Source organism: Protopterus annectens, chromosome 11.part0, assembly GCF_019279795.1.
Source record: "Protopterus annectens isolate FY-2018-M chromosome 11.part0, PAN1.0, whole genome shotgun sequence".
In the NCBI taxonomy this organism is placed as follows: domain Eukaryota; kingdom Metazoa; phylum Chordata; order Ceratodontiformes; family Protopteridae; genus Protopterus; species Protopterus annectens.
This window is the reverse complement of record NC_056745.1, coordinates 816,314,808-816,329,665: the sequence shown is the minus strand read 5'-3', so window position 1 is coordinate 816,329,665 and position 14,858 is coordinate 816,314,808.

Genomic DNA, 14,858 nt, shown 5'->3' with positions numbered 1-14,858 from the left:
TAATTACAATGTCCACTGACTTACTCACACAAGCTAAATCACACAGAAGCTAAAACATGGCTCTAAAAACTTCTATATGATATATGATATATATATATATATATATATATATATATATATATATATATATATATATATATATATATATATATATATATATATGTGTGAGTCAAATAGTGGGTCTATAATGGAAAACTACGTAATGCGCAGTCATCCATGCCTAGGTGCTATAGGCATCAGTGATGCACGAGGACAGTGGTTATGTGAAATTATGTATTTAAATGTTGTGAAACATATGTACAACTTTAAAGGACATAGTTATGGTTATTAATTAATTATTAGATAAAATAACAACAAAGGTATCGAAGCCATAGTCAAGACAGCTGTGAGTACAAAGTCCAATGAACTATCCCCACAAGCTAATTCACACAGCAAAACAAACATGTTTATAACAAAATCTATATGATACATATGGGTCAAATAAATATCTGTAAAATCTGTGTGAATAGCAATGACTATGTAGAATACTGGTACTTCATGTAGGCATCTATAGGCTGTCTCTGCACCTCGTCGACCCTCCTTTGAAGTTTGGCTGCATACCTCGCACGGAGGTCAGCATAGCAGTGACGAACCTGTACTCTAGTGTAGAAGATCCCTGTTCTCCATCAGTGCTCTGTTGCAAGCTGGTTCTACACATCAATCATAGTGAAGTTCCTGGGCCTGGGTCTCATCATCTACTCCAATCCAGCATAGACTGTCAACATCTGGGTTGTCTTCTCAGAGTCTTTATCACATTGTTGAAAACTGACAATGTCGAATGGCTAAAATATTGAAAGTGCCATTCATCAAAACTGTTCTTGTGGAGGGCTGTGCCCCCCACAACCCCCGCTAATTATATATACCAACTCTGAGATCACACTACAGTGAGGAAAGAACAAATTTACTGATCCTCACTGTACTGCGATCCCACAAGAACAGTTTCGATGAATGGCACTTTCGATATTTTAGCCGTTCGACATTGTCAGCTTTCGACAATGTGATAGGAACCCGTCTTCTCATCAGTGCAGCTGGGCACACGGACATGTTGCAGCTTTCTCAAAGTCATCATCATGATTTGAAATTCCTTCAAATCAGAAAAACAGAAGCACAGAGAAATGCTCACTGATGTACCACTCAGTTCACAGTTAGCAATGGTCTGATCAATAAATGTATCAAAATCAGCACGTGAAGGTCATGTTTAAGTATTAGAAGATAACAGGCGCATGCTATATGTGGTACCTTTAATCAATACCTGTTGGGTGTTTACATGTTACACCTGTTTTTTCCAGGACAGAATGTTTTACATGGATGTGCATGAATGGGAGTCAAAAAACTTGAATTTTAATTAACCTCATTAATTATATATGGTGCAAATGGTACTTAAAGCTGAGTGCATACAAGGTGCACTTTGATTCCGTGAGTCTGAGTAAGAGGTACATTGACAACTGGTAAAATTTATGCACTGCTAATTAATACATCTGTTAAAGTCAATCATTTTATAAGGTACATGTTTAATGTCATATTTAATTCAAATGTTAAGTTTTATAGAAGTTGTCATAAGTTCCTAGAGTGATGTTGCCTTGAAATTTATGCCTATAGGTGTTGCTCAACTAAATAGTTTACTTCACTCCCATGTGCAGTTGTATAGACAGACTTCCAATGCAAATTATAACAGTATAGGGAAGACGATTTATGCATCATACATAATTCTTATTAGTAATTCCTTGCACTCTGGGGTGTAACTACAGGAACCTAAGGATTATAACAGTATCTGTATATAGTATGTAATGTAGATGTTACAGATATTTATTAAATCTTGACTCCTAAACAGTGTTACACCATATTCTTATGCTGTTATGGATGTTTCTTCAATGATGTTTCATAACAAAGGTGTTATCAGTACTGTATCAATGTACTATGCATCTGTACTTCCTACAGATACAAAGGTATTCCAGCACTTTCTGTAAGTTGTTTAATTGTTAAGTGATTGAGTATTATCATATGAAAAGCAAGCTGACTGTGGTAGCATGATGCTGTTGTCTTTTGAACTGTATTCAACATATATGTAATGTCATAGGTTCTAATCCTAGTCACAAAGCATATGGATATTACAAGTTATGTTGTATAACACCATTGTTGATACTTTTCTCTTGTCAATATTTCTTGCTGATAGTGTTATACAGATGTTTGCATTGCACAGGAATGCATACTGTTTATTTTAACATGTACTGTTCATTGATTCAAATGCATAAATGTCCACATTCATGAATCTTATCATGTATGTATCACCAACATGATCAATGTCACTGGAAACCACAATCAAATCTTGGACATAGTTCTTCATGCAGCCAACATAGTCACATGTTATGAGACGTCGAGGGATACCACATGTGATGGACCACCACTGACCACCTCCCCCTGACAACATCAAAATCTTTTTGGCTTCACTACATAGAGCAGGAGGGGACTAACAAATCCCTGGTGGTGGGATTGAAGTGGGAGTTCTAGGACAGACATGTATGTATTTATGTTCAGTACAGGGATGAATATTTGGGCACTCACTGCATAGTGCATAAGCATGTGCATTCATGTATTCCTGTGTTTGATTTACAGTAGCAGGAGAGTTGAGCTGTGAGCAAGCTTCCACACAAAGCAAGGATGATGAGTGTAAGTATAATTACATGTATTGGTAGATATGAGCTGCAGACACAACAGTGCAAACTGCAGTTGTAATGTTTACTGCATTAATATTCACAGGTCCATCTACTTTGGACCTACAGCAAGAAACAACAGGTGTGTGTCTCTATACTGCTGCTTAACACACTACATTGTTGGTGTAATGGCACTGCTGTTTATTGATACATTGTTGTTTGCATAATCCTGAGCACTACAGGTACAGCTATGTGTGACATAGCATGCCACTTATATGTGCACTTGAGGACTCCTGTTATGCAGAAGTTGTGGCTTGTACTGTGGAGCCTGCATAGGGATTTGCTGCTCCCCTCTTGCTGTATGCAGTGATGCTAAAAAAATTGTGATGTCATCAGGAGGTGCCAGTGATGGTTTACCACCGATGGCATCCCTCAACCTCTCATAACATGTCACTCTGTTGGCTACATGAAGAATCGTGTCTGAGAAGCAACATCTACTCACCTCACGAGATGGGCTATGGTCTTCAACTGCATTGATCGTGTTGGTGAGGTCCGTCCAGATTTCATTTATCCAAACAGTATCCCCTGAATAGCCTAGGAGACTCCTTCCATGTTGGTGGAGAGCATCAATTATGATGTCATTTTCCTGGGAGGAAAAGCTGTCAACCATTGGAGAGTTGCTCAGCTGGAAAACAATGATATGCACATGATAAGAATCATGGATGAGCACATTCATGCATTTGATTCTGTGAATAGCATATATCAAACTAAACACTATGCAGTCCTGTGCAATGCTATATATCTATATAACACTGTCTGTGAGAAATACTAACATGACATGTGAAAAGTATCAGTAATGGTTTCATATAACATCCGTAAAAACAACATAACTTGTAATATCTGTACAGTTCATGACTGGAATTAGAACCTCTGACATCACATATATGTTGAAGGGAGATCCAAAGTCAGTAGCATCATGCCAACACAGTCTGCTTGCATTTCACATTAAAATACTACATCTCTTAACAATTAAACAACTTACAGAAAACATCAGAATACCCTAGGATCCATGGGTAGAACAGATCCATAGTAAATTGAGTCAATAGTGATAACACCTTTGTTAAGAAGCATCACTGAAGAAATATCTCTAACAGCAACAGCACATGTTATAACACTGTTTTAGGAAACATGATTTAAGAAATGTTCGTAACATCAGCATCACATACTAGATATAGATGCTGTTTAAATCCATAGGTTTCTGTAGTTAGACCACAGAGTACAAGGAATTACCAGTACAAATTGTGGATTATTTGTAAATCTTCTTCCATGCATTGTTATTATTTGCAGTGGAAGTCTGACTATAGAACTGTATATGGGACTGAACAGAAATATTTAGAAGAATAGCTGTATGCATAAACATGACTCCAGTAACCTTTAACAATCTCTGTTAAAATTAACATTTTGATTAAATATGAGTTAAAACATGTACCTTTTGAAATGATTAACTTTAAAAAACGTACTAATTACCACTTCAGAAATTCTACCAGTTGCCAATGCACCTCTCACTCAGACTCACAGAATCAATGTGCACTTTGTATGCACACAGCTTTAAGTACCATTTGTGCCATACATAATTAATAAGGATTATTAAAATTGAAGTTCTTTGAATCCTATTCAAGCATATCCACATTAATTTCCATTATGTGCCATAAGATCCAGGTGTACCATGTAACCAACCAATAGGTATTGATAAATGGTATCACATGTGGCACTTGATCATCATGTGTGACTCTATAGAAAATAACCTGTTTGTACTACATATAATTTGTTAAAATATTTAATTGTAATCTGTTTTGGAGGTGTTTATGTGCTATATGTCTACTATGATAAATTGTTATTATTGTAATCTATTTGGAGCTTTTCTCCTTGGGGATCTGCTGAAAACAGACTCCTGGCACAGACAAACACTTCTGGTAAACAAATGTAAAACAAAACAAACAAACAAATGTGCCCATTATCTTTCAATAATCTTTGAACATAACATAAGCAACACTTTTAAATATTGATTTTGATACATTTACTGATCAGACTATTGCTAGCTGTGAACTGAGTGGTACTTCAGTGAGCATTTCTGTGTTATTCTGTTTTTCAGATATCTACTAATTGAAAATCATGATGGTGACCTCGAAGAGGCTGTGATGTGTGATGTGTACCCAACTAGATTGATGGGGAGATGACACAGATATAGCCCATATATGCCAGTTTGGAGCAGAGGATGAGAGCCAGGCTCAGGAATGTTGCTATGATTGACGTGTGAAACCAGATCATGATAAGAGTATTAATAAAGGACTGGGATCTACCGCACTGGAGTGCAGGCTCATCACCGCTGTGATGACCTGGATTAGAGGAACACAGCTGAGCTGCAAAGGAGGGTTGATGAGGTGCAGAAACAGTCCATAGATGCCTACAGTTATTACCAATATTCTCTGTATTCCTTAGTATTCCTACAGATTGGAATTCACAAATATTTATTTGACCCATATACATCATATATATTCTTTATAACCATGCTTTAGCTGCTTTGAGAACTAGCAATGTAGGGATAACTCAATAGACTTTTTACTTACTGCCCTCTTGACTATGAGTTCAATACCCATGTTGTTATGTTATTTAATAATTGAATAATAACTGTAACTACATCCTTTGATGACATACATATGTTTTACAACATCTAACTAAATAATTTTACATAGCCACTGTCCTCATGCATCACTGATGCCTATAGCACTTAGGCCTTGGATGTTTGCGCATTCTGTAGTTTTCCATTACAGTCCCACTGTATCACCTACTGGACCATTACTTGCATCATTCTTCCTATACAAGTACACAAATGTGTTTATTTAATGAAAAATTAATGCTGTACTATTGGTTAAACATATTTTGTGTTGATAGCCATTACCATCCTCACTATGAAAAGTGTTAAAATTGTATGTATTTCATTATTCTGCCATTCATTGCAGGATTTCTAAGAAACACCTACAGTACCTGTTGTCTACAGTGACAGCCTAGTTAAGTGTTAGCTTGGCATGTAAAGCAACTGGCCAGGATATGTACATTTTGGCATGTTGTGGGTTCCAAACCACACAGGGAAGCTTGTCACCTTTGTTAACTTTTAAAAATCCATATTGCAATAATTTATATTAAGGTTTATGTTATGCATGGTAATGATTCACCAATCTAGTTTTTCTGTGAATAGCTCCGTAATCCTTAATGACATGATAACATCAGTTATTGCAGTTATTGAAAAACAGTGTTTGAAGATCATTACCTGTTTGTTTAGGAGCAGCAAGCGCTGAGTGTTAATTCAACTTGTAAGGATACCAGATAGCATGTTTGCATTTTATGTGCTGTGTGTTTATGTCTTGAAAGGGGACACTAATATTTTAAACTGCTATACTGATTTCATATACCCATAGTATTCTTTTACCAAAGCATATTACACTTATTGATATTAACATATTTTTGAGTGTTGTTGTGAATAACTCATCTATTTGTCAAATTCCTACTGCTATATCTATAACCTGCCAGATTCCATTAACATCAGCCATTTACTAGCGGGGGAAGTAAAAAGAATGTCTGAGTAATAGATTATGTCAATTACTGTTAATTTTTCAGAACACAGTGATGATGTAAAATGCTATGTTCATAGTTTGGAATTCTAAAGCAAGATTATTCACAATAGATCATCCCCCATCAGAACAATGTCAAAACATTAAGGGCCAGATTCAGGAAGGCTTACACGGAGTTCAAGAGTAGTGTAAGCCTCCGTGTAAGCCTCCCGATTCAGGAACAGCCCAAATCTCCGTGTAAGAGATAGCTAACACGTCTCTTACACGGACTGGGCGTGGAAATGCTCAATACCTCATTTGCAGCTTAAAGATATGCAAATGAGGTATTTGAGCGATCCATGAAGCCGAAACCAGTCCGTGTAACGGACGTGTTAGCTGCAGAAATGTACTCAGCTGACAACTGAGTACATTTCTGCAAAATTAAAAACGGAGCTATGTCAGCTCCAAATAAAGGGTGCATATGTTTCATGAAGCATGCCAATGGCCAAATATGTGGCCATTGGCATGAAAAAGTGTTGCAAAAATAAGTTATATAACTTTTTTTTTTCCACGGGATTTCTGGTTTTAACTGCAGCGCACACCCGCGCAAACGGGGTGCGCTACCTAAAACTGAAAACCGAAGCTTATAAGCCCACAATTGTGGGATTTATGTATTACATGGAATGTCAATGGAGGGACTTGCAGACTAAAAACAATATGGCCTCTGTTTAGTGGTTGTCAAGGGGGGAAGCTCCGTGTAAGACATGTAACTAGTCATTACTAGGCAATCCTATGTAAATGAGGGTTACAATACTGAATCACACTGCCACATAGGTAATGAGCACTTTCTGAGTAGTGTAAGAGTTAGAGAAGGGGGAGGAACAGAGTAAGAGGTAGGTGACATCACGGGGGGGAAGGATAGCAATAAATGTACCAGATTGGAGGGCAATGTAAGGTAAGAGATGACAGACAGACATCAGGGAGGGAGGTGTGTCCCAACAGAACACTAGGAAAGTCAAGAAATTGAGGGTCTACGCTATCCCTACACTCAAAGTTTCTTGAAATACGTGCATGTGCACGTGTGCGCGCGTGTAAGGCAGGTTCAACATGTGGGAGCGTGTTGCAAATCGTTTACAACGGTTTGCGCGGGCGTGCGCGTGTGTAAGGCAATGTGCGCGCGTTTTAGCATGAATCAGCCAAGATCACACCGTGTAAGGATGTGTGCGCGTGTGTAACACCGTGTAAGGATGTGTGCGCATGTTTAAGTGACTGTGAGTGTGTTTAAGCTGGTGTGCACATTGCTCCTCCTCAGGAAACAGAGAGGAAACAGGAAACAACTAAAATATAGGGAAATTGCCAGAAGATACTGCTGGAGTTAATTGGTGGAAACAATTAGAAGCAGGCAATTACACAAGCAGACTAGAAGCCCAACCCAGCACTTAAAACACTGCAAAGAGCAGTGCAGGCTGTTTCTCACAAGAGATACTGCCAGAAACTAAGCTATCAGAATTGAAAACTGAAAAAACTGAACTCAGAGCAGAAATGTTAGGGGCTGCCATAGCTATTATAATCAGGCATAGGCAAATTGCTGAGGGTGGTGACAATGCAGATGCTGACAGACAACCCAGAGTGAGGAGAAGGAGAAGAGTATACAGGCCCAGGGTCACCTACCATGGGTTACATGAGCTGGAGATAGTAGAGCGCTACAGAGTGGACAGAGACCTTCTGCAGCAGATTGTTGAGCTGTGCAGGCCACATCTCACACACAGAACCAACAGAGGGAACCCATCCCAGTGGAAACCAAGGTATGTGTTGGCCTAAGAATACTAGCAACAGGTACCTTCCAGAGACCAACTGGTGATATGATGGGGATATCACAGGCATCAGCCTCCAGAGTACTGCACCAGTTCCTGGATGCCATGTCAGCACATGTCGGTGATCATATATATGTCCCTAATGACCGTGAGGTTATGGCCAGCAATATGCGTCTCTTCCAGCAAATAGCGGGTTACCCTGAGGTGCTGGGTGCAATAGACTGCATGCACATACGCATCAAAGCACCAGCCGGTGAGCGGGGTAGAGCCTACATTAACCGCAAGGGATACCCCTCCATCAACTGCCAAGTCGTGTGTGATGCCCAGGGCATAATAATGAATGTGTGTGCTGGCTGCCCTGGGAGCTACCACGATTCCCATATCTGGCATCTGACGCAGCTGTACCAATCATTTGCCAATGGGGACTTCCCACACGGACACCTAGTGGGGGATGCAGGTTATGCACTTGAGCCGTGGCTGATGACACCCATCAGAAATGCACACACACTTGAACAGGAACGCCATAATGAGGCACACGCACAAACACGTAATGTCATAGAGCGTGTGTTTGGGCTGCTCAAGTCATGGTTCCGGTGTCTGGACACATCTGGTGGAGCCTTGCAGTACACACCAACTACATGTACCCAAATGATCATGATATGTGCTATGCTACATAATATGATCCTGCGGAAACAGCTGCAGCAGGACCAGCACAGGGCTGGGCCAAACATCCCCCCACCATTGCCAAGGCCACCACAGGCAGGAGGTGACTCGGAGGAGGAACAACCTGACCTTGTCCCAGTAGGCAGAAGGAGGCGTGCCCAGTATGCCCTGGCCTTGGCAAAGAGGCAACGCATAGCACATGCACTTGGTCAGTAGGAACACTGGGACTGATAACCGCTCTGACTCACTCATACAGTAACAGGGATGCCTAACATGACACAACCTGCTTCCAAACATGTACAGGGAGTGTAGTATGTGCATCTGACAGAGGCGGCCCTGCAGCACCACCTGAGGCATGAATGCCATGTGTTAAGTAATGTAATATCATGTACCATATGCACACCTGAGGACCCCAACTAACATCCACCCTCAACAATCATAAACCACAAAACACAAACCCACCTCATGGGTACCACAAGGGATAGGAACCTAGATGTAATGCTACCCAATGCCAGAAGTATAAACATCAAGATGCGTGCAGTGTAAACACACACAGTATAGAGAATGTAGATATCAGTGCTGTAATAGAAAACAGGGTCAAAGCCCACATCAGCACCCTGACACTACCAGGTCACACCTCATACAGTGATGTACATGTGCAAAAACATGGAACCAGATAAAAATGAGGGTGACTAGCAATAAATGGCATGGATAACCACACACCCATGTTTGTACCACAACAAGAAGCAACATGGAATAGCCATGGTCAAAAACCAATGGCTAAAACTGACTACTACTATATAGCTTGCTGCAGACCACTGTCCTAATAGCAGGAACTGCCCCAGGCCTATGTTCATAGGTTCATAGGTTCATACTAGGCTATCTGCCCTAGGGCATTTATAAGCCTAGCCCAGAGTTTTGTGGCTTCTGCCACCCCTTCAATTTGATGGATAATATGCCCATTATTTTGCTGTGCCTCTGTCAAGCAGTGATACTGAGGTTATCGCTGGGGTATACCTGCAATCTCCAATCCATTGGGCAAGATCTCACTTGAACAAAGCCAGTGAGGTGCTCAGCCTCACATGTACCAGGATGTTGTTCCACAGCATAGGGACTCTCTGGGTGATGAATCTGTCCCTCCAGCACATCCTATTAATATCTGTGTTGAGGTTTAAGTCTCCTGCCCTTGTAGTCCTGATGGATGTAGAGGTCTTGAGGTGAAGCATGTTCATTAATTCTGGGATGGACATAGCCTTGTATGTCAGGCACAGGTCACCTCTGAGCAGATGGTAAGTGACTGAATACAGCAGGAATTCCTTCAATCGGACAGCATAAGAAATATGTTTGAGACCCTTTCACCTCCTGTTGAGGAATTTGTGGGCCCATTCAATTGCCGCAGGTGTTGGGTCAGATACATTCTGAATGGGGCATTGTATGCAATCATTGGTCTGATAAGTGATGAGTACAGGGGAACAATGACCTCCCCTGATCTAGATGTGAATCCCTGCATGATGAGGTGGCCAATGTAGAAGGTCTTCCAAACTACCCTGGCAATGTGAGTGTCAAACAAAAGGTTACTGTCAACCTGGGTGCCCAGGTCCCTGATAACCTCCTCTGTGCTTAGAGGATTGCCACCTAGATGGGAACTAGTGGTAACCTTGTTCTTCCTGAAGGGTATGGCTATGCAATGTTTAGTGTTTAATGTAAGGCCATGGCTCTGGCACCAGTTATCCGTGTCTATGAGACCCTTCTGAAGGAAGTCTGTGTCAGATGGGTTTCCAACTATGCTTCCCAGTTTGCAGTCATCTTCAAACTTTGTCAGCCATAATCCTCCTGTGTTTGCTCGTACTTCTGAAAAGTAGATGCTGAACAAATGTGGGCCCAGGACTGAGCCCTGTGGGACACCACTTGTGACAGCTCTGGAGTGTGACATGGCACCAGCAACTTTGATCCTGTGTGTGCTGTCACTTAGCCAGTTTGCAACCCATGCTGTGATGTATGGGTTCACAATTAAGCTGGTGATGTTTTCAATGATACCTGAGTGGGGTATTGTGTCAAAAGCCTTTGCCAGGTCAAGGTAGGCTGTGTGGACTGCCTTGCCCACGTCACTGGCCTGGGTGACTGTCTTGAAAAAGTCAACCAAGTTTAAAAGGCATGATCTGCCCTTGACAAAGCCAAAGTGGATTGGATCCAATGTTTGCAGGTCCCCTATGTCTTCATTTATAATTCCCATTATGATCCTCTCCATAGCTTAGCAGAACAGGCTTGTCAAGCTGATGGGATGGTAGTTTCCGGGGTTGGTGGAGGCACCTCCTTTGTGAAGTGGGTCCACCATTGCCGTATGCCACTCCTTGGGCACATATCCTGAGGTGAGGCTAAGATTAAACAGCTGCCCTAACTGCGGGTGTAATTACTCATTGAGTTCATGGAGCACACAACTGGGGACACCATCTGGTCCCATGGATAAAGTGTTTTCCGCCTTGGATAGAGCAGTTCCCACCCCAGCATTGGAGATGTTTGGGGGGCTACAATCCTCTGGTGTAGATACTCCTCCAGTTGGGGGGGGGGAGAAATCTGCACTGAACCTGTCAGCCAGTATGTTGGCAATGTCTGTAGGTGCAGTGATATCTACATCATTCCGAACTAATTCTGAGCATATCTGGGAGTTCCCTCCCAGGTTTCAAACATAGATAAAAAAGGCCTCATGATTGTCCCTTGGGTCCTGAGTGGGTTTACTCGCAAAACTAGCCTCAGATGATTGTATGGGGGAACCCAGTGTCTTACTCACAATGAGCAGGGGTGTCTTCCCCCCTACGGATTACGCTCTATCTCGTAGTAGCTCCTTCCTTGTGTTGTAGAGCTTGTTTATGGCTAGGGTCCACCAGACTGGATGCTTGCCTGTGGTACAAAGAGTCTTTGTTTTGTCTGGGATTGCATGATCCATGCAGTCCTGGAGGTGCTGGTAGAAGGCATTTGTAAGTGATACAGCGGCTTGGGTAATGGTGTCCGCTGGCTTGGGGGCCTTGAAAGAGACCACACCAGTCCTTAGAAATGTGAAGTCGGCATTTGAGAAGGTCTTCACTGTTTGTTTTTCTATCTGGGGTGTGTGTAGGATGTGGACTCCCACTGAGAGTAGTCCATGATCTGATCTCACCAATGATGGGTATACTTCTGGTGTTGAACAGTGTGACCCCATGTTCGTGATGATGAGTTCTAGTATGTTGTCTCCACTTGTGGGGATGGTGACCAGTTGTTCCATGGCATTTGAGTGTATGAACTCTTGGAACCTTTGTGTTACAGTGTTGTGGCTTGATTAGTGATCCCAGTCTATATGTGGATAGTTGGGATCACCCAGTAGGATGGTGTTTGGAGATACATTTATCCCCTTCAGTGTTTGCAGGATAGTTGTGTGAGGTACCTAAGTTTGAGAGGGTGGCGTGTAACATGCTACAAACTGCAGAGCAGTCTTGCCTACAGTCACTGGCACCTGGATGGTCTCCGATGCATCGTGTGTTGCCACCAACCATGAGGTGAGGGTGTCCTTGATGAATATGGACACCCACCATCCTTCTTGGTGTTGTCCGGATTCTGGTGCCGGAATGCATGATATGAGGTAACACCCGATACTGCCGGGGTGCTGTCAGAAGCTGTGAACCAGGTTTCAGGCACAGCACAGACATCAATGTGCTACAGACTGAGAAGGGCATACAGTGTGTGCAGCTTGAGGTTGAGACCTCTGGCATTGAGCAGTATTACCCTTAGTGTCTTTCCTTTACTGTGTTCTAGGGTGGTAGGTGTAGAATCTGAATCTTGCATAAAAAAGGCACAATGGGGGTGGCAAGAGCATCATCTGAAATCCGGAAGCCCAGGGGTGACAGATGCAAGCCATCCCTTGCAAATCACCGTGGCCTGTCCAGCATGTCATCCCAGGCAGACAGACATTAGACCCCCTTTGAATGACACCATAGTTTAAGCAAAATATTACAGCTGATCATCTTGTCTCTGTTTATGTGGCATCATACTTGGTGAAGGTAGGATACTGCTCAAGGTCAGGGTCACCACCTGCCTGGCCTACATAATTAGAGGGATCCTCTATGTCTCATTCCATGTAGTCCAGGGAGGTACATCTCAGGTCGTTCACACCAGCATGGATAATGACTGGGTCAGACATGTACTTGCAGTTGAGTGACCTGAGTGCTTGCATTATGTGGTGGATTCCAGTGCCCGATAGGCAGCTTACTGTGACCTCCTCCGTACCCGATCTGGTGAGCGGGACGTCAGTGTGTCTGACTATGGAGTCACCTATGACAAGTGTGTCTGGCATTGTGTTTGGCCTTAAGGGCTGTGACTGTTTGGCACGCTGGCTCTATGGTCAATGTGTTGCATGTGCTGTGCCCTGTGGAGGCAGTTGTGTGAGTGTCTGCTGTGGTGGCCACTGCCGTTTTGGTAGAATTCTGATCAGAGCCTCCGAGTATGTCTCTGTGTGTCTATGTGTATGATCTTAAGTTGTGATAGTCCCATGTGAGACTGGATTTATGATGTGTGTGGTTACCTTCACCTTCTCTCTGGTCTTGCTAGTCCTATGTTGAGAGAGCTCAGCCTCCACTTTGGCTATATAGTTGCATCTCTCACATGTATGTGTGTTTTATGGGAGAAGGAGAGGGTTGTCAGTGTACATGAGGCAAGTGTAACATTGCCTCAATATTCCCAGGTTCACCAGCTGGGCAGGAGAGGACACTAGCAACTGATCCCTAGACATGCTAGAAGGAATAGACAAAACAATGTTGGAATACAGGGCGATATCAAGCCCCCCAAACCACATCATAGTGTTTGATTGATAATACCTACACATACACTGGTGTTTCATAGTGTCATAGTCTACTACTAGGCTATCTGCCCTAGTGCATGTATAAGCCTAGCCATAGTGATGTGGATATTGCCACCCCTTATAGTGGTAATAAGTGTACAGAATAGATTCTGAATATTGTGCCTCTGACTTAGTAGTGACACATTATGACCCCCTTATGTAATTGAATAACATGACTGTGCCTCTGTCTAGCCTGTGCCTCCGTCTCATATGCAGTTGTCCAGATGTCTCCTGAAGAGAGTCAGTGAGGGACTCTGTCAAACATGAACTGGGATACTCTGCTAGAGTGTGAGATGCCTCTGAGTTATGACTCTGTCCCTCCAGCATGTCCTATACATGTATGTGCTGAGGTTCAAATCCTCAGCTCTCATGGCTCTGGTGGATTTGGATTGCTTACAGTGGAGCATGTCCACCAAATCCTGATTGGACATGGTCTTGTATGTCAGGCATAGGTCACCTGTAAGTATGCGGTATGACACTGAACAAAGCTGGATTTCCTCTATTCTGGAAGCATATGACATGTGTTGAAGAACCCTGATCTTCATGGTAGGTACTTTTGGGGTGTCTCCAGCTGTTGCAATTGCTGGGCGAGGTACATACCATATGGGGCTTTGTATTCAATCATGGGCCTGATAAGGGAGAAGGATAGTGGAACAATGACCTCCTATGATCTTGATGGAAAACCCTCCATGATAAGGTGGGCAAGATAGAAAGTCTTCCTAACCACCTTGGCAACAGGGGTGTCAAAAGAGATGTCACTATCTACATGTGTCCCCAGGTGTCTGATTTGTTGTCTGTGCTCAGTGGGTTGCTGTCTATGTATTGATCTGTGGGTACTTTGTTCCCCCAAAGGGGATGAATACACATCAGTTGCATTCAGTTTCAGGCCATGCGTCTGGCACCAGCTATCCGCCTTTGTGACGGCTTTCTGTAGTATGTGTGTGCTGGCTGATGTATTCACTATGGTGCCTAGGTTGCAGTCATCTGCAAACTGTGTCAGCCACAACCCCCCTATGTTTGCTTTCACATCTGAAAAGTAAATACCAATTGGAGGGGTCCCAGGACACATCCTTGTGGGACACCACCTGTGACTGGCTTCGAATCTGACAAGGCACCTGCAATGTTGACTTTATGGGTTCTGTTTCTTAGCCATTTTGCAACCTATCCTGTGACATATGCTGTCATATGTCAGCTGTTGAGCTTGGCTATGATGCCT